We start from the raw sequence: 27,017 nt of genomic DNA on the forward strand, positions 1-27,017 counted from the left end.
GCAGGAGACAGCTGACATGCTAAAAATATTCAAATCAATAAAGTTGTTGGTGAAAATGAAAAATGTGTCTTTTATTTTACAGGAAAAACCATGTGGACTTCATGGCCAACTCAATATTTCTTAAAAGGGTTATCTCAGTTTTTACAATGTCTTTTTCATCTGTCTATGACTCCTATGGTAATATCAAGGTGAAGGTCGCATGACCGAGTGACCAGGTTGCCAAGAGTGTGTATGGCATTCCTACAGCTTGTACTCAGTCAATTTCCAGGCACAGAGTCGAGCATTTCAAACTAGCGGTAAAAGAGGCAGTCTTGGGTAATTTCTCGTGTACCTCGCAAAGAAGATTAGAGAGGACAAAACCCATCACTGTGAAGAGCTGAATGAGATCTATTTTATTCCCCGTGTAAAATATTAGTCTCAGAAACCCACAATTACACATTTTTTCAAGAAAGAAACCAACTTGGAATTACATGAAAACGCCAATAAGCAAGTGGTTTGTAACTTTTAGAAGTAAAACATTGCCCATTTTAAAAAACTGGTCTTGCTTCTTTTCAAATAGTCAGAGCCACAGAATCAAGGGGTTTACCAAGATCAGAGGCCATCTCTAGGACAAGCAGTGAAACATGCTTAAAAAGTTCTCCTGGGAAAAAAAGAACATAACCACAGTTTTCTTTCTTTAATATGACTTTTACTAGGTTATAGTTGTTACTGTGCCCAATCAGAAAGATGTCCTGAGGATGACAAATTACAGGGCAATTATGATTTTTTAATAAAGAAATATTAGTCTCCTACGAAGACATCCAGTGGGATCTACTATTCTCTATTTCACTCGCCTTATTAATAACTGAGGTAACCAGCCATCGGAAATGGGCCATCACTCTCAGTGCTGACCACTAAACCTAGATCCTCCTGCAAAAAGGTTTGCCCTTGAGTTTTATGGAGAAAATGGATTCATAGGCTGGTTTAAATTCTATGAGATGTCGGGCCCCCTTTGGAATTCCATTGTATGTGCTGACTAAACAATATGCAGCATTTTATTGCACTTACTTGGTTTTTGTATTTTTTATTTGTTCAAGCTCCTGACAGCCCATAGCAAACAGAAACTTAGAGACCTGGCACTTGGGTACCCAAACGCAGATGGTTGACCAGGCCTCCATTTATCTACGTTCCACTCATTAGAGACACCTCCATCATTCATTAATTCATCTGCTCAGCAAAATATCTGTCTCCTTTTTTTAAAAAGGTGCTAAGAATACAAAAATGAATAAGCACAGCCTTTTCTTCTAAGAGGCTCTAACACCAATGGGAAAACAACAGCTAAGTGCTACTGTAGAGTGAAAGATACAGTTTCAGAGAACATAGTGAAACCGCATCATGGCCCACTTCGTCTTAAATTTTTGATCCTGGAATTGCTCAGGTACTGCTTATGGACCTCTGAGATACAAAGAGGAAGAGGATGTGGAGGTGGGAAAAAAGAAAACTAATTTTAAAAAGACTTGACTTGGTCATTCAACCCAAAGTTCTGAAGATCCTCTGGCTTTCAACCAGCTCGCACCGGGGACATGATTTTTCTTTGTCACGTGTCAGTTCTTTATACTGTGGCACAGGCCATAAGGGTTCCAAAGAAGACAAAACAAAAGAATGTAAACCAGGAGGCATGCTGGGCCCACACACTTTTCTGTACTTCGTCAGGCATTTCTCCGGCAGCTTCTCTCTGTGTCTGACCTGCCTTGTTTCAGACCTCCACCCCCTTTTGTTTTTGTCTATTCGAATTTCAGCTAAACCTCCCTGGAGTTTTATTTCTGAGAATTACCTGTAGAATCACAGGTTTCAACCACACCCTATGGCCAAACCCCAGCCTTAGGGGCTGCTGATCAAGCCTTCGGGCTTGCTCTCCCATGGGAAGGGGCAGAGGGAATGCTTCCTTGGGGTAGTGGCAACGCCTTCACCGTCTAGATCGACCTCTAGACAGAATTATAATGCACACAGAGCTCACCTTTTCCTGTGCATCTCTCCCTGCCCTGTGCCTGTTCTCACTCCTTTTGTGAGTGTCCAGTGCCGTCACGCTCCTGCATCCCTACTTCTCACACAACCATTCTCCTGTCCAACAGTGCCCAGTGTTCCAGGCTTTTCCAACCTCCTCTTCCATATAAATGAATGCCTCGTCCTCCCAGGATTCGATTCTGCTGAGAACGGCTGGCTAATCTATAACAGAATAATTCTCATGCACATTTGTGACAACTTTTAAAATTCCCAGAAATCTGGAGGTTGGGGTGCAGAATTGAAGCATGGCTGGAATTTTCAAAGAGCAGGAGGAAGCTTCTCTGTTTACCTGCTAGTTGGCACTGTTTGTGAAAAACGGGTTTCAATAGACAATCAGCAAAACCTGGATCGTCAGAAGAGATTTGGCAGAAAGTAAGAAGATAAAAATTATCCCCTTTATTTTATTTTATTTTTTTAGAAATTCACAGAGTACTTGACACTTGAGACCAGGTACGTATTTTTTCACTGACGAACTGATTGGAGTAACTGCTCTCAGGGGCCAAAAGATACAGGATCAAAGTTTTTAGAGGAAAAGAACTGGCCACATACAGGCTGAGGAAACATGTAAACCCCACAAAGCCTAGGGACTGAGATAAGAATGAAGAGGTTCCTTCAGGGGGTTCACAAGAATGGCTCATGAAGTAGTTCCTTAGAAGTACCTCAATTATTGTTAAAATGTATTTAAGGAGAAAACTCCATAAACCCTTTACTTTCCTAGTTCCCTTCAATACTACTCGTTTGTCTTCTTAGTGGCAATACTACAAGAGAACACCAGAGGGCGGTCCACTTTAACTGTTTGGAATCCCTCTCAAATCCAATCTCCGATTTTATCAAATCTCAAGGGACTGGGACTGGATGAAATCCTCCAAGAACTATTCCACAAAATAAAGTTAGAAGTAGCATGCCTTGCAGAGAAACTGCGGCATAGTTTATTATCCTTCAGTGTGAATACTTTATTTCGCTGAGTGTTTACAGTCTGCGCATGTACTAAGGATTATTCCAAGTGTAAAAGGAGGCCCATACAAATCACAAGATCCTGAAGAGCATTTAAAGCTTGAGAAATCTGCACTTTGTTTTGTAATGTGGTGACTTTCCTTTCTGGAAATAGGCTTCTTTTCTGCAACTACCTTTTAGATAAGTATGATATTGTTACAAAGATCTAGGAGGAGCAATAGTTTTCTGGAAAAGAATTACAGGAAACATGTACATTGTGATATAAAATCAAGTATACATATGCATAGTATGCATATGTATGCATAGATATGTATATATGCATATGCAGATTTGTACAAATTATAAGCTCTGCAAACAACGATGACCATTCTCTCACACGCTAAAGTCACAGATATTATCCCATCGTTCTCTGACTACTGATTTCAGCAGTTCCACTGGGAAGTGGGGACGAGAGCTTTGATGACTAAAAGCTTAGCTCCCCTTAGCTGAGCCTGTATGGTGTGTCGCACGTGGGATGTGGGTCCCCAGCTGTCCTGAAGAAGGTGTTTCAAGCCAGCTCCATCCAGTGGCCATTTAGCTCTCCCTCCAGCCAAACCTGGCCCTGTCACCCTTACTGGAGCACACCTGATTTAATTATGCTTCACATAAACAAAACTTTGTCCAAAGTACCAAAAATCAATCATTAAAAGCAATCATATAGCCCTGGCTGGTGCAGCTCAGTGGATTGAATGATGGCCTGTGAAGCAAAGAGCTGCTGGTTGGATTCCCAGTCAGGGCACATGCCTGGGTTGTGAGCCAGGTCCCCAGTAGGGGGTGCGCAAGAGGCAACCACACATTGATGTTTCTCCTCTCTCTAAAAATAAATAAATAATCAAAAAAAGCAGTCGTCTAATTTGTTAAGATATAATTTCCTCCTAATAACAATGATAAAGAAAACTCACTGGGATAGAAAAGTATTATTTTTCTTCTTCTTTTTTATTTTTTTCCCAACTGTGGGTCCCTTGTAACCTCCTCCCAGAAGGACATCAAAGATAAACTAAGACACTTACCTTCTTCCCCAGACCCTCAAGTTTTATAATATGTCCGTGAAGCTACATGCCACATTCCGAAATTATTCTGTGGCTTGTCATATCATGATGGGTAACAGGATGTGCAAATACAATTGACTTAAAATATGCAAGTAGTGGAGAAATTTTAACCTATAAATAAAGTTCTCCAAACCCCCCTCAAATTTTAAGTAATTTCAAAACATTTAAAAACTCAGAAAATAATTTCCTGAATTCAAATAGTCAGTGATTACTAATTATTACTAATATTAGCAAAATTATTGAAGGTTCAGCTAAATTAAATCTATAACAATCTGGGATTTGAGAACAATACATCAATTATTTCTACAGATGCCAAGGCACAAATATTATACCTGGAGAGTCTTATGTGAATGTGTAACATCCTACAAGACAAAAAAATCAAAATTGCTGCTTCAAAAAATAACTGCATTTGGGGCGTCTTGGCAGAAACCATCTTTTAATGTATCAATAGGTTAGATATTTGATACTTACCTTATCTCTACTCAAGTGCATAATCCTTACTTATCCATCTTCCCTGAGCCTCATTTTCCAAATCTGGACCACCAATTAAAAAAAGAGGAAATATAGTTAAAACACAAACATAAAAATGTATTCAACTTTGTTACCAAAGAGATGCACTGTACAATATAGTATACATGAAAAAATAAAAATAATATATTTTTAAAGCAACAAAATATCCAGTTTTAATGAGTATGCGATGAAACTTGTATAGCCACACATTCCTAGTTTTAATATCTTTTCATCCTAGCAGTCATTTTGAAAAGCCATCTAAAATTCAGAAAGTACTGTTTAAAAGGCAAGATTCCATTCATTTGAATAATCAGAAAGTGCTTGCTGAGTGCTGCCAGGCACGGACTTACAGGCGGCTGGAATTGCAATGACCAACAGGCCCAAAGCGACAGAGACCCTGTTCTCGAGTTGCTCTGTTCGTTGTTGCTGTTGTTCAGCTCTAGGACATCTTTAATTTTTACCCACACGACAAATCTTGAGATATTATTTCAGAAGATTATGCAAGTTGACAAACTGTGTTCAACTGTCACTTTAATGTAAGAAGATAGAATTAACCACAAATTTAAATAACTCGGTAGTCTTTACTCAGGTACCAAATATTATTAAAAGCACACTTCATGTCCAAAAGTGATCATCAACACAATCCAAAATGCAGAGCAAGAAGGACAAGAAGCATCTCCCTGGCCAACAGGTTGTTTTTGTTCTGTCATTAGATGAAACTCATGCTCTTCATTTGTAGGTGGGGTACTCCAGGAGAAGGTGATACAGAAAGCTTTCGTCACAGATAGCTTCCATCTGGTCAAGTGTTTCCCGCTGTCTCGGTCTAGGTCGACTTACTTACATAACTGGCTGTGCTTGGGCCTAGAGCAAGCAGCTTTAGATCTGCAGTGCACTTGGCCATCGTCTCCCTTTCCTGCTGTGTGGAGATGCCCTGTACCACATGCTTCCCTACCCAATTTACCATGTGCTCTTGCTCCTTCCAATGCACCTTATTCTGCACTGAGATGTGATAGTCTAGGTGATTTTTCACTTCCTACTCAATGCAGCCATTCCTGGTAAATAACCTCTAAGGCCATAGCAATGTTATTCCTCTGGACATCAATAAGGTAACGGTGCTTTCGAACCAGTGCCTGCTGGGACTTCTCCAGATCAATTGTATCCTGGATGTTTTTGAGGGAAGCCTGTTTGGCTTCTTCTAACTGGGTGATTTTTTGCTCATTGAGTTTATCAGCAAACTCCCCAATAGAGGCACCATTTTTTAACCATATAGACAAGCAGCCCTACTGTCGACATGGTAGAAACGGTCTCTGGAGTAACCACATATATTCCTTTGGCTGGGAAATTCAGGATAAGCCCAGTCCTGAGCACGTAGGGTCCTGTTACACAGGTTCTAGGACAAAGGAACTAGTAGAATTCTTCAGGGATCAGGCCACGACGAACTTTTCCTCCATGTACTGGGAGAGGTGTTACAGGGGCAAGACATGGCTGCCCAGTGTGGAAGATCCTTGTTGCCTGCCAATCCCCTGGACCGAGGAGGGCAGCGTTCTTCAGAGGGGGTGCTGCTCTGGCCACAGAGGAAAGTACCCCTCAAGACAGCCTGGTCAGCGAGGGTCTGCTCCAAGTTCTTGGCATCCCGGTGACCTGGATGGGAGCTGATCTGGCATTTTGAATGGAAAGGAAACAGCTGTACACACATGGATATTCTCTGATAGTCTCTCCTTATAAGCTAAAGATAAAAATTAAATTTTAGCTTATTGATATCCTGTAAAAATATATAACCATTAAAATGAGAATTATGAATAAAGCAGTTAAGAAAATGCTCCTGACACAATATTTGCTGAAGAAAACGAAAAAAATTGATACTACGCCAATCATATAAGAACAAGTATGTATGAATAAAGTCAGGCAGGGAACACAGAACAAAAGAAGTAAGTGAAGTCAATATTTTATATTGTGTGCTCCATTTTTGTCACCACTGTAATAATTTTAAAGCATTAATAGTGGAAAAATAAAATTTTCCATAAATGGCAGCATAAAGACATCATACCTGTCTCACATGATCCTTCTGAAAGTATTTTGAAATAATGTTTCATGAGAATTCTGTATATATTTCTACAAATTTAATTTTGATTATTTTTGGAAATTATTTCATCTATGAGATTATTTTTTGCTACTTATTCCAATCCAAGCACACTTTATATCTCTTATCCTTTCTATTATGACTCTACTTAATATTATTAATATCTTGGGGTCAAATGAGTGTGAAAATGCCAAGCTAATTGATGTAAAATAATTTGAAACCTGTAAAATGCTGTGTAAATATAAGATTTTATTACTATAAGGAATGGTTTCTTGAATTATCTTTTTTTTTCTTTGTTTATACTGAGGATTGGTTTAATAAGATTTTTAACTTGGAAAAGTCTTCCTTCTGCTCATTCTCTTTGTGAGTAAGAAAGATCGACTTTCCCAAAGGACTATGAAGACACAGTTGGTTTATTGTGTTTAAAACAGATTTGGGGATAACTGATAAAGCCAGCCCTGACATCCTGAGAACTTAGGCAGTGGGAAATGGGGCCCAGGACGATCCGCACACAGCGCGACACCTGCCACCCCACCTGAACCTAGACGCCCAGGAAACGCTGCTGTGATAGACTCTCCTGCAAAGAAGGAGCACCTAGCGTTAGAAGTGTGCAGGGAGAAGGGAGAATTAGGGCTGGGCAGTCCCTGTCTTCGGCGTTTGAGAAAGGGAGTTGGGAATTTTAGTTTAAAGGATGATAAAAGTTTTGGTTTTCATGTTGTGTGTTTGTTTTGTGGCTTCTTTTTCCTTACAAGAACAGCAATAACAAATTTAGGCTGCAGAATTGCTAAGTGCGGGGCTGTGATCCAGTGTCTCCCTGGCAGCGTGGCTGGGGGAGAGACCCCCCAAGGCATTGCTGACCCGGCCCAGTGAGCGGGCTGAGACCTGCGTCAGGAGACGGGAAAAGAATTGGGAACCGCAGGAGGCAATTTGATTCCCTCTTTCCAATCACAGTTTTGTGTCTTGACCTTGGCTAGTGGGGGGACAGCGGCATCCACTGCATAATGTTGAATAGCAGTGGGCAACTTTATCCTGATGAGAATTTTAAGGGAACACTTTTTTGGCTTTTTGGTATTCTTTTTATTATATTATGGAGATTGCCTCCCACTCCTTCTTTGATAATAATTTTTATAATGAAGATTGGATTATATCTAGAGTTTTCCTGCCTCTTTATTTTCCTTTTCCCTGAAACATAATGTGTATATTTCAGACATACAAGTATAAAAATATGAAGCCACCACCCAGCATAAGAATAAAAATTTAGCATTAAATTTGAAGCTTCCTATATATTTGTGCTTGATCGAATTTTCCTTTTTCTCAAAGATAATTTCAACCCTCATTTGACGTTCATTTCCAACCATTTCTTTAACCTTTTACTAATTAGAATATATGCACCTCTCTCTCTCTCTCTCACACACACACACATTCCCTAAGCAATATATAATACGGCTTTTTGCATGCTTTTATACATAGTAATAATGTCCTTCTGCATGGACTCCTTTGCAACTCATAGTTTCACTCAACATTATATTTGTAATGTTTATTTATTTATTCATTCATTTATTTTCACTGCTATATAGTAAGCCATTAAATGGATATATTATCACAATTTTTATTTTATGCTGCTCAACATTAAGGTATTTCTTGTGTTCTTTTAGCATAAATATTGCTGTTTTGAACAATTTTATATGTTTTCTTTATATACATAACTCAGAGTTTCTCTAGGGATATAGTACACATGGAATTTCTGAGTCTGAAGGTACATGTGTTTTACCAAATCTGTCCAAAATTGTTTTAACAAGTTACACTTCAACTGGAAGTGTATAGTTTTAATGTCGTTCTACATATCCCATAACAATCAGTACGTTCACCAAAGAAGTTCAGGCTGCAATAAAGAACAACAGGCACTTAGTAGAGCAAAAGGATTGTAACCTGGTAGACGTAGATCGAGGCAGCAACTCAGGACTGAACTCCAGGCGCAGGCCGCATGGCTCAGTTTGTTGGGGTGTCCTCCAATACACCAAGGTTGCAAGTTCGATCCCTGGTCAGGGCACATAAAAGAATTAACCAATGAATACATAAATAAGTGAAACGACAAATCAACCTTTCTCTCAAATCGATAAATGAAAACTGAAAAAAGAAAGACTGAGCTCAGGGAGAGAACAAATAAAAGCAGGATATATAAAGGCAAAACCCACAAAATGTAATTCTTATATACAAATAAAAGATGGATGGCTTGGTTTACAAGGGTTGGTTAGTTCCAAATATGCAAATGATAGAGGTAAAAACTGCAGGGAAGAAAGTAAAGTCCATATTTGTCCATAGAACAGTTCCAAGATGTTAATGGCTCAGCCTTCAGCTGAGTTTTGCAAGAGGTTGGCAACGTAGTATCAGCTCAGAGAGCTGAGGAACAAGATGTGCATAGGCCCCAGTTCCTTAGGAACTTCCTGACTCTATTTTAAGTAACTCTCTTAGCAACGCTTATTTCATTTTATTTTCTCCATTATCAAGTATCCAAGTTTTTCCCCATCCTTATGACTACGTAATTGCATATCTTTTTGATTTTCCTTTACATATCTCACTTTCCAGCAAGTCTTTTTATTTGTTCACTACTCATTTAATAAACCCTCTTCGTTTTATTTACCTGTTCATATTTATGTTCATGTGTCTATCAATTGTTTGTCTTGTACTGATTGATTTTTAAGAGTTATTTGTGTGTTCTAAATACAAATCCTTGTTACAGATACGCTTTAAAAATATCTTTACCTTTCTGTGCTTTGTATTTTTCTCTATAGTGTCTTATATGACACAGAACATTTAAATTTTGATATAATCAATTTTTTCTTTTGGTTATAATTTGTGCTGGTGTTTTGTGTAGAGAAACATTTCTATCCTAAAATTGTGAACACATTTTCATGTATCTCTTATGTATTTTCTTGAAAAATTTGTGTTTTCTTATTGCATTAGGCCTTTAATAAACTTTCGATTTTTTGTGAGTGTATGTGTGTGTGAGAGAGAGAGATCTAGTTTTATTTTTTTTCCTCCTGCAACAATTATGTCAGCTCCACCTCTTGAGTAGTCATCCTTTTTCTACCCATCTGCAAACCTTTCTGCAGAGAAACTCTGCAGTAATCAAGTGTATTCTTTGGTTGCTTCTATGAAGCACTGAGGAATAACACCAATGTTACACAAAAAGACCATAGAGTAGGAAGAAACCCTTTTTAACTCAGCTCCTGATGTCAGCATAACTCTGGTACCAAAAACCAACAAAACCACTATAAGAAACAAAAAATAACAACTTGGATCCAGCAATATCTGAAAGGATAGTGCATAACCACCAAGTGGAGTTTACCCTAGGCGTGCGAGACCGTTAACCATCCCTCCCAAACCTGAACACGGGCCCCGTGAGGTCGAAGCCTGACTTTGGGCGTGCTTCAGGGGTGTTGGGAGTGCAACTGAACATGTGCTGAATCAGGATGTGCATCCAGAAGTCTTTGACTGAGGCAGAGACAGAAGGAAACCGAAGTTCTTGTAAAGGAAGCCAACTACTTTTAGGGGCAGCTGTGAAAAAGAGATCAATTTTTGGAGTCATTTACCCTAATTTTTAAGTGTTTAAAGAAAGGTTTCAAATATATGATGTTTTGCATGTTGCCAACTTCTACTCCTCCTAGATATAGGTTAATCTAGTTCATTATTTATAACAGTGTGACCATTCCATTTATCAACTTGTTTCTAGTTCCTTCCAGTGGTGATATCTCCCATTACCTTGACCTGTGCTCCACTTTCCCATGGGCTGCAAAGCCAACTGCTACATATAATGCTACAAATAGCAGGGAAGTGAAGCCTTTTACAAAAATTGCTAAGCTTTATTGTTGCAATACGAGCTTCTCTGCCTCTGCTGTTTGACCATAGGACTCAGCTATATCTGGGGGAGTTGGTGGTCTAAGGAATGAAGGAAACTTGGGGCGGGGGGACATTTTAAGGAAAGAAGGAGTTGAAGGAAAAGAAGTAGGAGAGTAGAGGGTGAACTATTTTTCATACTAGTCCCTAAGATGGTCATTCTGTCTTGTTTCCATGATCTAGTACCAAAAAAAAAATTACGAAAAAACTCTAATTTCCATTTCATTCAAATTAGAACATCTGTGAGAGCTGGGACCCTCCCCCCACCCCCCACTCCCCCAGCAGTCTGTTGGTAATCTGTGCAGCAAAAGTCTAGTGCAGAGGGCCTTTCGGAGCCTGGTCAAGTTCACACGAATATGCTGTCTTGGGGATGGATGGTGATCCATCCATACTTAGAGGCAGAGGAAGAGAAGGCACCAGACGCTGCACAGGTGGCCAGCATCACTCAGCAGTCAGGCTATCGAACTGGAGAATGAAGATGCCTGTAGGACTGGAAGGGGTTAGTGGAGAAGCACCAGCAAGAAATATGCGTGTGTCTCCTTCTAGAAAGGCCCAGGCTCTTCTAGAGCAATTTCAAGTGGACCAGAGCTCCTGGAAGTTTCTTGTTGAAGAGAATCTGGAAAAAAAATCTTTTCTTTAAACATCTGAAACGAAGGTTCATGAGTCGGTGAAGAGGGCTTCCGTCTGCATTTCCAGTCGTCCCTAGCCCACTGCCTTGCTCACGATGCTAAGTCTGTAGCTATTTATTGATTATACATACAAGGTCTGTCCAGAAAAACTCCAGCTATTGTTCATATAATGAGAACGGTTTGCATGACATCAAGGTAACTTGACAGCCAAGGAAAGTGGACCAGAATGCATACGTGTGAACGATGACAACTTCACTGTACTAGTCAGTGAGGGAAGTAGACGCCGTTGAGTGAACATGTGGCCATCACATTCAAAATGACTAGTGAGTAGAGCAACGAATCTACATCAAATTTTGCGATAAACTTGAATATTCCTCTGCAGAAACTATTCGGATGATTCAGAAGGCCGCAGCTGTGGGCAACTGGTGATTGGCAGCTTCATCATGACAATGTGCCTGCTCATGCATCACATCTCATGCAGAGGTGTAAAGTTTTTTGGCAAAGCATCAAATCACCCAGGAGACTCAGCTCCCCTACAGCCCAGATTTGGCTCCCTGTGACTTCTGGTTTTGCCCAAAACTAAAATCACCTTTGAAAGGGAAGAGATTTCAGACCATCAATGAGATTCAGAAAAATATGACAGGACAGCTGATGGCAATTGAGAGAACTATGCAAGGTCCCAAGGTGCCTACTTTGGAGGGGACTGAGGTGTCACTGTCCTATATACTATGGTTTTTTGTAAATTGTATCTTCTTCAATAAATGCCTCTTTTTTTCATATTACATGGCAGATACCTTCTGGACAGACCTCTCTGTGTGTGTGTTTGCTCTGCAAACTAGGGGAGTAGATTTTGATTCCGGCATTGGGGAGAAACTACAAGGATGTGCTATAAACCACTGAACCTCTAGTCTGGGAAAGAAAATAGCAACAAAACCAGAGGGGCTATTTGGAAACAGTAAAATATTTCAGCTAAACATCAGCTGTGTCAGTGACAAATATACTGCACTTCTGGTTATCATGAATAGGACTGTGGGCTGAATTGTAGCATGAGGAAAAATGAGGTTGTTTTGGGAAAAAAACATGAAAAACTAAATAATGTGGTAACTAAAACAAAACAAAAATATGCTGTTTATTCGACACAAGACGTCTAACGGAGAATTTTTGTTTTGTTTTTAATTCTTATTTACATAATAAACATTGATATTTACTTTGAATGGTATGGATAACATGATTAGTGTTCATTTAGTAGTCAATTTGTGTTGCTGAAAACAAGATATTGCAATAAAATTCAAATGCCCAGTTTAGCATTTTTCATAGACAGTTACGTTTTTAAGTTTTTCAAAAACCAAAACTGGAAGCTTTCATATGGGTAGGCAACGCCAGTTTCATAGTGGGTATTCTGGATCTCTGACTGGCAATTTTTTTCTCTCTTTGAAATTTCCAAAAGTTCCTTAATCGATGGGTATGATTTCCATGTACTTGCCTGTAAGACTTTCTCAATAGTGGAATTATGTCTTTAGAACACAAAATGTCAAAACAAAAACTGCAGGATGAGCGTGCCAAAAATCAAATGGAAAAATAGAGATAAGGAAAATATTAAAAATTGTATTTTAAAAGCAAAAACAATGGTTGTACTTAATTAGAATGATATAACTTTCAGGTCATCATCTTTTCCCTAAACTATTGCAATAGTTGTTTTTACTGTTCTCCCTGTTTCCGGTTTTCACTCACTCCAGTCTCTCTTACACTCAACCCACCAATTATCTTTCTGGAGTTCAACTCTGACTGTGTCATTCTCAGCTCATAAACCTTCAATGACTCCTCATCATCTGAACAATGAAGTCCAAACTTGAGCCGGGCACTCAATCTCCCAACTAGCTTTCCAATTCCGCCTTCCTTTTCATGGTTCTTAGAGTTCAGTTCCCTGTACGGATGCCCCTGAGTATCCCTATCTCTAATTATTGGGTTCCCTTGCTTTCAACACTGGCAGGTTTTGTATATGTAATTTCTACCCAACAGTACAAACCCAGTTCCCATAGGGTTTTACAAAGGGAGGGTCCCACACCTGTATGGGCTGAATGGTGTCCCCTCAAAATTGATATTTTGAAGCCCTAATCCATAAAGTGACTCTATTTGGAAAGAGGGCCTTCAGGGAGTAATTAAGGTTAAATGAAGACATAAGGCTGGGTCCTAACCCTACAGGACTGGTGGTCTTATGAATAGAAGAGGAAGAGACACCCTAGGTCTCTCTCAGCTCACGCAGAGAGGAAGGGCCACGTGAGGGCACAGCGTGCAGACGGCCCTCTACAGGCCAGAAAGAGAGCTTCTGCCTTGATCTTCCACTTCTGGCCTCTAGAACTGGGAAAAATAAATTGCTCTAATTTAAGCCAACAGTCTCTGCTATTCTGTTTGGCAGCCCCAGCGGACGAATCCACCGCCTCACCAGCAAGTCCTCTCTGATCAGTTCTGTTCCCCTCCTCTCTTCTCATGGCATTTTATTGATATATTACTATATATAAATACATATATATGTGTATATATAATATATATAATATTATTTATCACTTCCCAGCATTAATTGTAGTCATTTAATGCATCAGTTAATATCAGACCTGAATAAGACAAAAGTAAAAGCAGTGGGAAGTACGCGGTTTAGGTCTGACATGTAGACTCCTTGCTCAAAAGGACTCAGTCTTGTTTTGACTTGTCCAGTCTGATGTTTCCATCCTGAAGTTCATTGATTGTTTGGGATAGCTCAAACCATGTGTGTTCCAGGAAACAGGAAGGAGGAGGGGAGAAAAGAAGGGGCAAAGGGCCCACCTCCCCATTGTGTCAGCTCCTCTCAGAAAGCCTTCCCAGAAATCTCCAACAGCGCTCTGCTTACATTTCATTAACCAAGATCTAAAAATTATATGTAGCGCCTAACCGCAAGGGTGTGTAACCATTTAGTTGGATGCTAAAAAGAGATACTAACGGTAAATAGCAGGCTCTGTCATCTTTAAATTTATTTTATCACCTCTAGAAGACTGTAAGTTCCTTAAGAGCTTAATATATCTGTGCATCTCGAACATTTGGCAGCACTAAGGTTTTCAGGTGCAGTATGCTCAAAAGTATCTGTTGAGTGAATGAACTAGTTCATATCAACTCACTTGAACTGTGCATGAAGGCCATGTAGATAGAGATTAACCTAGTCCTGCTGCCTGCTCAGGCTTATGGGGCATCCTAAGTGTTTTTCATAGTGATGTTATGATGGGGAGGGAGAAACCTGGGTCAAGAGACCCTTTCCCCTGCCTCAGTTTTTGTCTTGCTCACAAGACCCAAATTCAAGCGAGAGACGAACACGTAGGGTAGAAATGAGATAGGAAGTTACTTATGAAGCGCACAAGCACAAAGCTGCAGGCAGGCACCCAGCAAGTCTGCATGTCTCACATGTAGAGGAAAGAAAGTCATTAGTAAGTCCGTTAGTAAGTTTGTTCTATATACTTGAGCAGGGGTTACAGTGGGTTCTTAGCTCATCTAAGTGCATTGATGTTGGGGTTCAGGGGTTGTATGCCTCAGCTGGCTTGTAGGTTCTCCTTCCTTCCCCCATTCGGGAACAAGTATAGCCACAAAAGCTTTCTTTCTCCGTTAGTAAAGCCTCTTTGTCTTAGTTAAATTGTTACAGAGGCTCCCTTTCCCAGCATAGTCCCTCTCTTCCTCCCCATGCAATTTTGCTTGTGATGTTTGGTACAACTGGCAATCTTAGTAAGATTGTTAAAGAAGCTTCCAGAAGCCCCCTTTCTCAGTACAATCTCAAGGGCTCTCCCCTTCTCCTGAGCTATTTTGTTTGCAATGCTCGGGACACACTGCAGTCTTATCAAACTGGGCTCAGGACTGCTGAGTTAATTGGTGAGACGTTTTCCTTTTGCTTCTAACCTCCTATATTAAGTTCTGTTAGATAGTAGGGGTGAGGGCCCTGCTTTTATTTCCCCTCCGGCCGCTCATTCCTAGCTGCTGCCCAGCAGTAACACTGTCATTATGCTAGACATGTTGTATTTTATGCTGAATTTTCTCAAGATCGAGTTTTTCATTCACTTCTTATACGGGTCAGGTAGTATACAGGGTCCGGCAGAAGTAACGCCTGCTTGAGTGTGGTGGGTAGGGTAATAATATGGGTGTAACAATTTATAGTTTTAATTTGAACATTGCACCTAAAATTTCATATATATGTGTTTGAGTGTGATATTGTCATGTTACAGAATTATATGTTCATGATTTTGTAATAAAATATTTTGTAATAAAAGGAGGGCGTTATTTGTGTCAGACTATATATTTGTCTAACCTTCTCTATAGGCAGCAAGTTTTTGGTGTGACCGTGCTTCCATTTTTTTTTTTTTTACCTCCCTAAGAGCAAGATTTTTCTTTTAAAACTTCATGCAGTTCCAGGGAGGAAACTTTGTATCTGTACCTTCTAAACTTTGACGACTTTAGCACCATGGACAATCAGCCTTTTCATCTGTTCCTATGGATGGTGGTAACATGGAGTATGTAAAATGGTACATGATTTTTTGTTTTGTTTTAAAAAAACTACCCTCTTTTGGGATGATGCCAAGTGCAAAGTACTTAAGCTGTTCCTTAAATTTTCTGTCTCCTACTGTTTCCACCCTATTTCCTCATACTCTAAACCAGCATTAAAAATCACAAAGGATGTGAAAAATGCGAGATCAGTACAGGTGATGGGGTGGAGTTGTGGGTAGGGTAGATTCCCTTCCTCTCAATTCTTGCTCCTATACCCTAACTTGTGGGGGTGCGGGGGACATCCAACAGAGGCAATTTTAGGGCTGGAATTAGGTGGCTACTGCTTGCTACTTCTTTTCATCAATGTCACAGTCGAACTGAGCCAATGGAAGTTTGGTTAAATTGTCATCTCAACAGGCAAACAATAAGCTTCCTTTAGATTCTTCCAGCCCACAATCCTGTTCACAAGGGTCCAAGTTTCTATTGAACGTTTCTCTACAAACGGCATTCCCGAAACAGAACACAGTCTCTGGACCTACTTCACTATGCTGTTCCTTTGTGTGCACAATTAGCACAGAAATACCTAGCAAGGGATCTTTGCCAGGTCTAGCAAAAACACCTAAAGAAATAGAGGCATCTCAATTTGTTTATCCCAACTCCTCCTTTCCCTAATGTATCCATCAGATCTACAGTAAATAACAGATGTTGTTAATAACATCGTAAGAGCCACTAATATGCCCATTTTCCCAGGAGTGCAACTGAAAGATCTTCTGTGAATATGGTAACAAGTGACAAATTGTTCACGTGTATTTTCATGAAATGTTTTGACTGCTGAAGTTGTTCTATAGCAGTTCATTAAAAGACCCATAAAATATGTAAGTTTACATTCTATAAAAAGATCATCAGGAATTTCTTGGCCGATAGTATCCCTTCTATTAAGCATCTGTTTTCTATTTTCTAAAGGATTGTGGCAGTGGTTGTCCAATTGTATATTAAAAATAGTTGACTTAAGCTGGATGAAAATGTTGTAATTTCTTATTAAAGATTAGCAACCCACCAGTGAAGCTTCCTTAGACGGCAACCAGCAATGTGTATGTAGCACATCTGGTTTCAAAATATTAAAAAATGATAAACACTCACCGATCCAATCCATCTGTTCTCTCCATCTGCATAATTGTCGCATTTTTAAAACTAAGACATGCACTGAGCTTGACATTACACAAAGCTGAAGAATTTTGCTTCTTGATTCCTAGACCGTTATGAGTGACCGAGGTCAATTGTAGATCAATGTCATGTTTGTTATTGCATATGGAGGCATTCTGAAAGACTGGTTGAAACTCAACTCCAGTATCAGTAGGCTGTCCTTGACTGGAATTCGGGAGTGGCATCCACTGGATAGAATGTTAAAAAAAATCACAGAATGATGTTTTTTGGTTCAAAGTGTCAAGAACACGTAGTAACAAATTTAATGCCATTACCAGTAGCTAGCACTTACTGAGGGCTTAATTTGTGCCAGGCACTCTGATAAGCACTTTACAGGAATTTTGTGTAGTTCTCATCACAACCCTTACGAACCTCATTTTAGAAACAAAACCAAGGCTCAGACAGTAGGGAGTTTAGCCAAGGTCACACAGCTAGTGCGTGGTGAAGCCATGATTCACATTTGGGCGATACGACTCCAGTACCCACTGTCTTGCATTCTCTGTGCAAGGGCACAACTTATTTTTTTAAGTACTATCAGTCGGTGGGGTGGGGGGGAGGGGGAAATGGAGACAACTGTACTTGAACAACAATATTAATAAATAAATAAATAGATAGATAGATAAATCAATATTATTGGCCTACTTAGCCTGAACAGCTCTTTCCTAAAAGCTGCAGCTCTGAAAAGTTACGAACTGCTTCCCGAACTTGCACCTTATCCATACATTCATTACACGATAACATAGGTCACAGTAATGATAGTAGTGAACACTTGTTAGCATCACTGAGTTGCAGTATGGTTCCAAGTTCCCTACAAAGGAACTCCCTTAATCCTCATAATAATTCTACACGATAAGTAAGGTTACTATTCCCACATTTCAAATCAGGAAAATGAGGCATAAGCAGTTAAGTAATTTGCCCAGGTCAAACAACTAGGAAATAAAACTTCCAAAATTTGAACTCAGGAATTCTGGCCTGCGCCCACAGTACTCACATGCTCTGCTAGGCCAGTGACGGGTGCCGGGTTGAGTACGAGGGTAAGTAAAGCACAGTCCACTTACTTCACTCAGCTTACTTCCTAACTGAGTCCACGTGGTCGCACGGATGCATCGGAACTTCAGTTCTTTTTATAGCCGAGTGACATTCCATTGTACCAATGTGCCGCATTTCGTTTACCCATTTCTTTTTTGACACGCACTCCGGTCATTTCCACCTTTAGGCTGCTGTGAAGAATGCTGCTGGGAAAGTCGGTGTACAAAGATCTGCTCAGATCCTGTTTTCAATTAGCTGGGGTATATACCTAGGAGCAGGATTGCTACATCATATAGTTAAAATGTTAACCTTTTATGCTCATTTACATAAGAAAATAAGACATTTTAAAAAACCGTGGTCTGTGTCTGGGGGGGCTCACGTTAATAAGACAGAAATATGAGCTACTAATTAAAGGAATATGATATATGCTGTATTAGTAGCATGTGCAAAGGGCTCCAGGAACCAGCGCAAGTCTAATATGCTTAGTGTGGGGTGTGGGGCTTCAGGGAAGACTTCAGTAACAACATTTGGAGAAATTCTTAAAGGATGAGAAAATAGTCTCAAGGATAATGGTGATGGCTAGTAGGACGGGGTGAAGTGGGTCAGGAGGTAGGAGACAGCACTTCAGACAGAGGAATTCTTTTGAATAAAGTCTCAAATATGTGCCAAGCCCAACTGTGATGGTGAATTTTATTAATATGTGTCAACTTAAATGGGTCCCTGGTGCCCAGATATTTGGTCAAATTATTCTAGGTGTGTCTGTGAGTTTTTTAGGTAAGGTTAACATTTGAATCTGTAGACTAAGGCAGATTCTTTTCCCTGAACTGGGGGCATCATCATGTCAGTTGAAGGCCTAGTCACAGGTGGCAAACACAAGGCCTGCCAGCCACATCTGGCCCTCCACCTTGTTTTATCCTGCCCGGCACCTTGTTTCTACCTGGCGGCAGTGCCGAGCTCCTTGCCCCTAGTTAAGGCGTACTTTCATTTACACAGTCCTAAAATTACATCTGGCCCTTTGAAGGCAACTGCGAGGCTGATGTGGCCCCCGGTGAAAATGAGTTTGACACCCCTGGACGGAGCAAAAATGCTGACCTTCCTGCAAATACAAGGAAACTCCTGCCTGACTGCTGAGCTGGACCAGCCGTGTTCTCCTGCCTTCAGACTCAAGCTGAAATGTACGGTTCTCCTGGGTCTTGGGCAGGCCTAACATCTGGAACTCTCACCTTTGGTTCTCCCAGGTCTTCAGGTTGCTGACTGTAGATCTTGGGACTTCTTAGCCTCCTGAATTCCATAAGCCAATTCCTTATAAACAAATTTCTTTTTTGGTATAAATCTACATCTTGTTGGTTTTGTTTCCCTGAGAATGCTGACTGATGTGCCAACACACTGTAGCTTGGAGTGACTGTGTCTGCAGGTGAGTGCAGGGGATGGGAACGCTCTTACACAGTTTCTAGAGTTAAAAACCGCACTCTCTGTGAACGATGCGCTCTTCTTCACCTATCATCTGCTTCCACACTCTGTCGACTCATTTTCAAAATGATGTCTTAGCTGTTGACTCTTCATTGTAACACTCAAGGCCCTTTGGCATTTGGCTGCATCTCGGCTTTCGTTTCCCCTCATGCTTGTGCACAATTTGTGCTTCAGCCATCCTTGGCTCTAGATGGAATGTTCCATAAACTCAGTTCTCTGACTCTGTGTATTTCTTCATGTTTCATTCTGCAGGGGTGTCCTTTCCCCATCACTGGGGGCTTATATCAAGCTCGGGCCCGAAGGTGTATGAAAGCATGCAAGCTCATACGGGTGGCCAAGTCTATCTGCTTTGTTTGTTTGGTGCTCTACCCACAGTGACTAGGATAGTGAAGAGAATGCCGGGGAGAGAGAGAGAGATTATCTGAGGGAATTCAGAACCTAAGATGAGCTGTGCTCCAACCCGTTCCCTTCCTGGTCTGGCCGCATGAGCTGGTTTGTTCACACTGAGGTCACTTGCGGCTGAAAAACACTCTGGCCGATCCGCTATCTATAGAGGTTTAGTCATTTAAAATATCGAAAGCTATTTCTTGCAAAAAGTTGGCCACAAGGATTCTCCACTTCCTCGTGTTCTTCCCATACTTTCAGACACGTAAACACTAAAATTCTGTAATCACAGGACCACTTCAAGCCATGGAGGATATTTTATTTCTGAATAATTAAACAAAAATAATGTTTACTAGAAGCCAAAAGAAACACCTTTAGTCAATTTATGGACCAACTACTGTTAAGATAGCTGAGTGCTGGTTTTAAATGAAGACACTGCCTGGGCTCTTCATTTTTGTGTCTAAAACACTACGTTTCACCATGAGTTTAATTATTAGTTTAATTATAATGACCTGTTTACCATTAGTTTAAAATAAGTCTCATTATTGCACTGCTTATTGGTTTTATTATATGTGATTCCCGCTATACTATTAAAAAGAAATAATAATTAGTCTTACCGCTTAGGACTTCTGAAATTATTTTTTTCTTTTGTAGAGGGTACTGGGAGAGTTTTCACATATTTCACATATTCTAAGTGCCCAGCATCCTTATCTAGTGAGGGAAGCACTTAAGTCTTCAAAGAAGAGAACGGAAATAGAAAGAACCCTGCACAGTGACCATGCTCAGAGCTTAAACACAGGCTGCCTGGTTCCCAGTCTTATTTCCTCATAGTTTTTATCCCCTTCTGCACGACTGCCTTCCCCCTTTGAAAGAAAACTTTTACTTAAACATACAAAGCTTCCCAAAGTTTGTCGCAAAGCATATCTCCTCTGCTAGGTGAATGAAGCAACCATCTGTCATTCACGAGCCTGAGAATAGAGCTAACCTTGTGCTTTTTAAAATGAAGTAGGTGGGAGGATTTCTAGTACAATGTAAACAGGTCACTATGAAAGTCCTTCATGGCTCTACAGTAGTTAGTATTAGAGGGATTTTTAAAGACAAAAATACATTTAAATTTTCCTCAACCAAAGAAAATATGGAAATGTTCTTTGGTGCTTTAATAAAACCAGTGCATACATTTCTTTCGATCTGTGATGTCATTTATGCAGTGAAAAAGAAATAATAAAATGATGATAGGTAAGATTTTAATATTCCAGAGTCAGAGTTTAATATTTACAGATCTCTTTAGGAGATGAATTTTTTTCCATCCATCTTTTTTATTCTTTAATGGAAAAGGGATTCTTTTAGGTACTGATTAACAAGTTTGATTACTAAATTATTTTCTTTTCCAAATCTCTGATAAGGTTTTGTTGTGATAAAAGGTATCAGGAAGCTCATTTTTATTATTTATATACCATCATTATTCTCTTCATTCTCTTCGGAGAGACAAAACTTTCATGAAGAATATTATCTGAAACAGGTTTTAGCCTCTTGATATCAACTGTCGGCCCAGCCACCCTTTCGTTTATGGAACAGTCACATGTCAAGATATCGATCCGTAAGCCATGAAATGCTCTTTTTCTCAAATGGTAAGTTGATAGCAGAAAATGTTAGGGCTGTTATATAGGGAAAAACACATTACAGATTCCCATCATATGTTTGCTTATGGAGTATTTTTTAAAAACATTTCTATAATTACTTGTTCAAGTATTAGATCTCGAAGCCAGTGAAAATACAAATACCTTAGAATAATTTTTAAGAATGTTCATTTTTCCCAAGCTCAGAGAGAAATAGCAACATCATTTTGTTACTGTTCCCTTCCTGTTACTGCTCTTATTACAAAATCGTGCAGCACTGCTACTTTCTACATCAGTCATTTGTCTATTTATGACAAAGTCCAAGGCTCTCGTCGTTACGTGAACACAGTTCAAAGTGTAACACAAGGTCCTTGGTCATTCCACAGTAGACTCAGAGGGTGATTGTCCTAAAGGATTCTGAACGAATTTTAAATACTGAGAAAACTGTATTAGTTCTAGCAGGAATAGAAATATGGCAGACCAGCACTTCATCAAGGAAAGGACAGGATTTCCTCATCTACAGCACAGTAGATGTTTAAGTAATAATTGCTGGATGAAACACTGAGTGAAGGAATGAATAAACAAGTGAGTCATAGGTGCACTGTAGAAATGCGAACTTCCAGGAGTTTCACTCAGAAAGTCTTACTATGGAGAGCAATGCAGCTACCTCTTCTAAGAAGTAGAGGGTTTCTTATATGTGATGCAAAACCTACACTTAGAGTTACCTGAGATGGGATGCGACATACTACATGTGATTTGAGAGATTAACATAAAAATTGTACAATATAAATGGATGGCCATTCGGTTTGTGTTGTTTCGATGTTCTCCTCCCCAATGGAACCAGAAAGTACCTGATTACTCAGCATTCTGGGCTTACGAGACTGTATAATCGGAGTAGAGTAGCTGAACAACTGTCTTTACTTAAATTGGAAAGGAAGAAACCCCATGGAAAATACACAGAGTTTAATCACTACAGAGTTTTTCATGGATGTTTTTAGCTACCGATTAAAACAAAAAAATTTAAAAACCACTACTGGAGAAATGCTGAGGTTAGATTCAGGATACTATAAATCAAGTTTTAATGGCTAAACAGAATCTTCAGATTATGGCAACACAAATGCATTTACGTGGAGAAATGCGGACGGGGGTGAATTACACTAGACGATGACTGTCTTGCTAGGCCATTTTTTACAAACCAATTTTGGTTTTTCTTCCACTACAACAATTATTGTTCTTGGAAAATGATCTGTGAAAGGTAGCATTTTCCCTGTCTTTGAAACTTCACATTAAGAAAACACCCATATTTCTACTTTAGTCACCACAGAGGAAAGCTGACTTCCCAACTTTAGAGAGAACAGAATTATAGTCCTCCAAATGCATGGGTGGTAGTTTGAACTTGACCTAACAAAGTCAAGCCCATAAGTTGTCTAACTTCCAGAGATAGAATGCAAAAACAAACAAACAAAAAAATGTTATTTTCTGTCTGTAACTTTGAGGATAGCATATATATATATATATTTTTAATTATCTCTTAAAGGTGAATCAAAGATGGTCGTGAGGGCCAATTTTTACTACAGCTTTCTTATTTTCTATCCATTACACAAGAGTTAAACAAAATGTTTGAATGGAACATTTAATAACAAAAGACATTTATGATGTTTACTTAATGTTTTGGACCATTAAGCATCAATGACATGAGTTATTGGATGTAATATCTGGCCAAAAATCTTTTGACCAGGCTGCGTTTTACTACTCTTGGAGCTGCCAGCATCCCAATTTGAAAAAAAAATCTGTGGTCAAATCTTAGTTTTCTCAGAGGACTTTGGATTTGAAAATATCTCCCGTTGCCAGAAAGTACCTTTTGAAGTTTACATTAAGATGGATATTTATTTATTTTTTCCCTATAACAATGACAGTGGTTGAGATAAACTGTTTAATTCTAAATAGAAAACACATCTGCTGTGTCTGCATTGTTTGTGGTTGCTGGAGGGGTGACAATTTAAACCAAGTAGCACACACGACATTTTAAGTGAGATGTTGTGTGAGGGCTCCCAGCTGCTCACAGTGTCCTCTCCTGCTCAGCTGGGGCCGGTGGGGCCTCAGGAGCCAAAGCCTCATTAAGGAGCCCGGTGTAGATGGACATTCAGGGATGTCTTCTGCTTCCCTTCCTTCTTGAAAAAGTGGGAGAGTGGCAAAGAGGGACTCAAAAATCAACAGTTCCCCTGGTTATAGTACCTGCTGATTTATAAAAAGAAATTAGAATAGTTTTCAAACTTATCCTCCACCCCAAATTGTATTAGCTTTTGTTGAGATTGAATGAAATACATAATTTAGAGAGTACAAAATCCTTGTAATATCAATTTCTTCTATGTGCATTTTGAATGTTTAATACAAGTTTCAATTTTTTTTCATATATTCTTCCATATTTCTTGTTACATACATTCTTAATGTACATTGCACTTTTGTTGCCATTTTTTAATGACATCTTGCCTATCATTATATATCGGAGCTTTCTGTTGTTTGTATGAAGGAAAATTTATGCTTTTTACATTAGTATTAGAATCAGCATCCTTACCGATTTTTAAAATTGTTTCTAATAGGTTGTCAGTTTATGCTCTATAAATATTTTTGTAGTTTATGATAATGTTGCTTTCTCTGTTGTAATTATTATGCTCCTCCTTTAGTTCTCTTGCCTAAGTGAATTATCTTACTCTCCCAAAACAATATTAGGTGATGATGGCAATAGTGGGCATCTTTATCCTTTTTCATGATTTAGTAGACATTTTTACTATTAAGCCTGATGTTAGTTTATTTATTTATCAGTTTCTCCTATTTCATCTATAAAATATTACAATGTAGCCATAAAAAGTAAAGATATTTAAAATCTAATGACAATAATACTAATCACTTTTAATAATAAAATAATTCCTTAACATTATCAACTATCCAGTAAATAATCAGGTTCCAATTGTCTTATAATGTCATAAAGAATTTTCAAAATCAATATCCAAAAAGATCCATACATTGCAATTAGTAGTTCTCTCTTTTAATTTCCCCAACTTATTTATTTTCTTATTTTCTGCAATATTATGGCAAAAATTAGATTATTCATTCTATAGAATTTCTGGTAGCCTGAGTTTTGCCGATTGCATCTCCATGGTATTATCTAACAGGCTTTCCTGTCATCTGCGGTTCTGTATGCTGGTTGCTCCGTCTGGAGTCTTGGCCTGAGTAAGGGTTTCCTTATGTTACTCTTGGCCAGCCTGACCTCTAGCGTGCGGTGTGCTCTTTGGGATACGCGCGGTACCCGGCTGTACTGCTCTTTGGCGTCTCGGTGGCTGAGAATGATCAGCGCATGTATTTATTACTTTATTATGGCAAAATAGTGTTTTCTTCCAATTTCATCATCACTGCTTTATTTAGTAGCTGTGGTTTTTCTATAAAAGTATATCTTTTGAAATCAGTCTGGGGCTTTGCTTCAAGACAATTATCTTGAATTAGCAGAAGTGAATTATGTGTAATTCCCATTTCATCACACAGAATATTAAAAAGATGTATACTCTAGAGGTGAGATATAATAAAATTAATCATTGACCTGTTTTAACAAAAACATCTTTGAGTGAAATTATCATTGAAGTGTGTTTAATGATTAAAGAAAAAAATGGCCTGGCTGGTGTAGCTCAGTGGATTGAGCTCAGACTTGGGAATCAAAGGGTTGCTTGTTCAATTCCCAATCAGGGCACATGCCTGGATTGCAGGCAAGGTCCCCAGTTGGGGACACATGAGGGGCAACCACACATTGATGTTTCTCTCCCTCTCTTTCTCCTTCCCTTCCCCTCTCTCAAAATAGAATAGAATAGAATAAAATAAAATAAAAATGCATGACCACCAGTATAGTTTATTACCACTGACTAGATTTCAGCTAAGGATTCAGTTTGCCCACCTTTGCTTTTGCAACATCACTGCCATTGTTTGATGTGGACGTGGGCCCGCAGTGTCCGTGGCATTGTGGCTGAGATGAGACAAATTCACACCGACTACCCAGTCCTGTGGAGGAAAAGGGACAGCATAGCCACTCTCTCAAGGGGAGAGCTTGTAGACCCTTGCCTTGACAGGTTTTACTGCTTTTCCGGGCACATTACATTGAGGATGGTCCTCATTTACTAGCAGAGGTTACTTTATGTGGTTACCTTTCACAGAAAACAAAGGAGAGGATGTTGCTAATTACATCAGAAAGGAAGGATATTTACAAATGTAAAGGGAAAAGTGGTTGAACTGGTTACACTCCTCCTTAAAAGGTTTAGCATAGATTCTAGGAAGTTACTTTAAAGATATGCAGTAAAAGTTAGCTGCCTCAATTCAGGGTGAGGGAGTTTTAGCATAAAGCAAGTCTCAAAGCGGCCTACGTACAATGCAGGCCTGATTCCCCATGGGACAACCTATCGGTGGGCATGGGTCCTGTGTACGGGACCACTGGCCTTTCCAAGTGGGAGCTGGGCCCACTCCACGCCGAACAGTCTCCTATAATTGTCAACACACTGAAAAAGTTAAATAATATCTTAGTATTATTATGATAATAATAGGTTTGACCTTGTGGACCTCTTGAAATGCCCTGGAACTCTCCAGACCACACTTTGAAAGTCACTGTACTAGACCCACGTCCCTACAACCAGGAATATTCCCTTCCACCACCTCGATCCTATCTGCACCAGCTGAGCTGGGGCTCAGCTGAAAAGTGAACTTCTCAGAGCAACCTACTCCCACTGCCCAATGTACAGCAGCTGCCCTGTCCCCATCGCATCATCCTATTTTAATTCTCTGCGGGTGCTTACTGCCATCTCAGAATTGTCTTGATTATTTTCTGTGGGTTATTTTCTCTGTCCTCTTTCTAGGATGTAAATTATTTAAGAAATGTGCTTTTTCTTACTTGTTTGTATTTTAGCATAGTTGGGTTTTTTGAATATTTAATGAGCGACTGAATAAAAATCTTTATATTTACATAGAAAATTTCTGTTTTTCTTCTTCATTAAATTTTTTGGGGTGACATTGGTTAAGGAAATTATATAAATTTCAATTGTACAGTTCTATGATACATCCTGTGTACATTGCACTGTGTGCCCACCACCCAAAGTCAAATACATTTGACCCCCTTTACCCGTTACTAACCCCACCCATTTCCTTCTGGTAACTACCATGCTGTTGTGTCTATGAGTTTTTGTCTTCTGTGTTTTTTTCTTGTTTGTTCCTTTGTTGCTTTCAGTTTCATATCCCATTTATGAGTGAAATTATGTGATTCTAGAGATACCAGAAGCAGAGGTCAGTTATAGGAAATGAAAGTAGGGAGGAGGGAGGAGAAAGCAGTAGACTTGGAATAGCTGTAGACTCAAGTTTTATGTTCAGAAGAAGCTTTCACTTTCCAAGTGGTTATCACTTGGCCGATCACCTTTTCTTCCCAAATTTCCTGGGCTTTTACATTGCATGTTCTGTCTAATCATATTTCACATGCTGTGCCATTTGTGCCCTTTCCTATGTTAGTGTTGACATGGTAACATGACCCTGAAAACCAGAATGGATGTAGGCTGTCGCATCTGTCATTTTCTGCTCCTCTCTGAACATC

General features: G+C 39.4%; 1 pseudogene; it reads right to left on the reverse strand.

The window, feature by feature from the left end:
• Positions 1-5,432: 5,432 nt before the first annotated feature.
• LOC112297257 (ATP synthase F(0) complex subunit B1, mitochondrial pseudogene) lies at positions 5,433-10,264 on the reverse strand (annotated as a pseudogene).
• Between the last annotated feature and the right edge of the window lie 16,753 nt (positions 10,265-27,017).

Source organism: Desmodus rotundus, chromosome 11, assembly GCF_022682495.2.
Source record: "Desmodus rotundus isolate HL8 chromosome 11, HLdesRot8A.1, whole genome shotgun sequence".
Classification (NCBI taxonomy): Eukaryota; Metazoa; Chordata; class Mammalia; order Chiroptera; family Phyllostomidae; genus Desmodus; species Desmodus rotundus.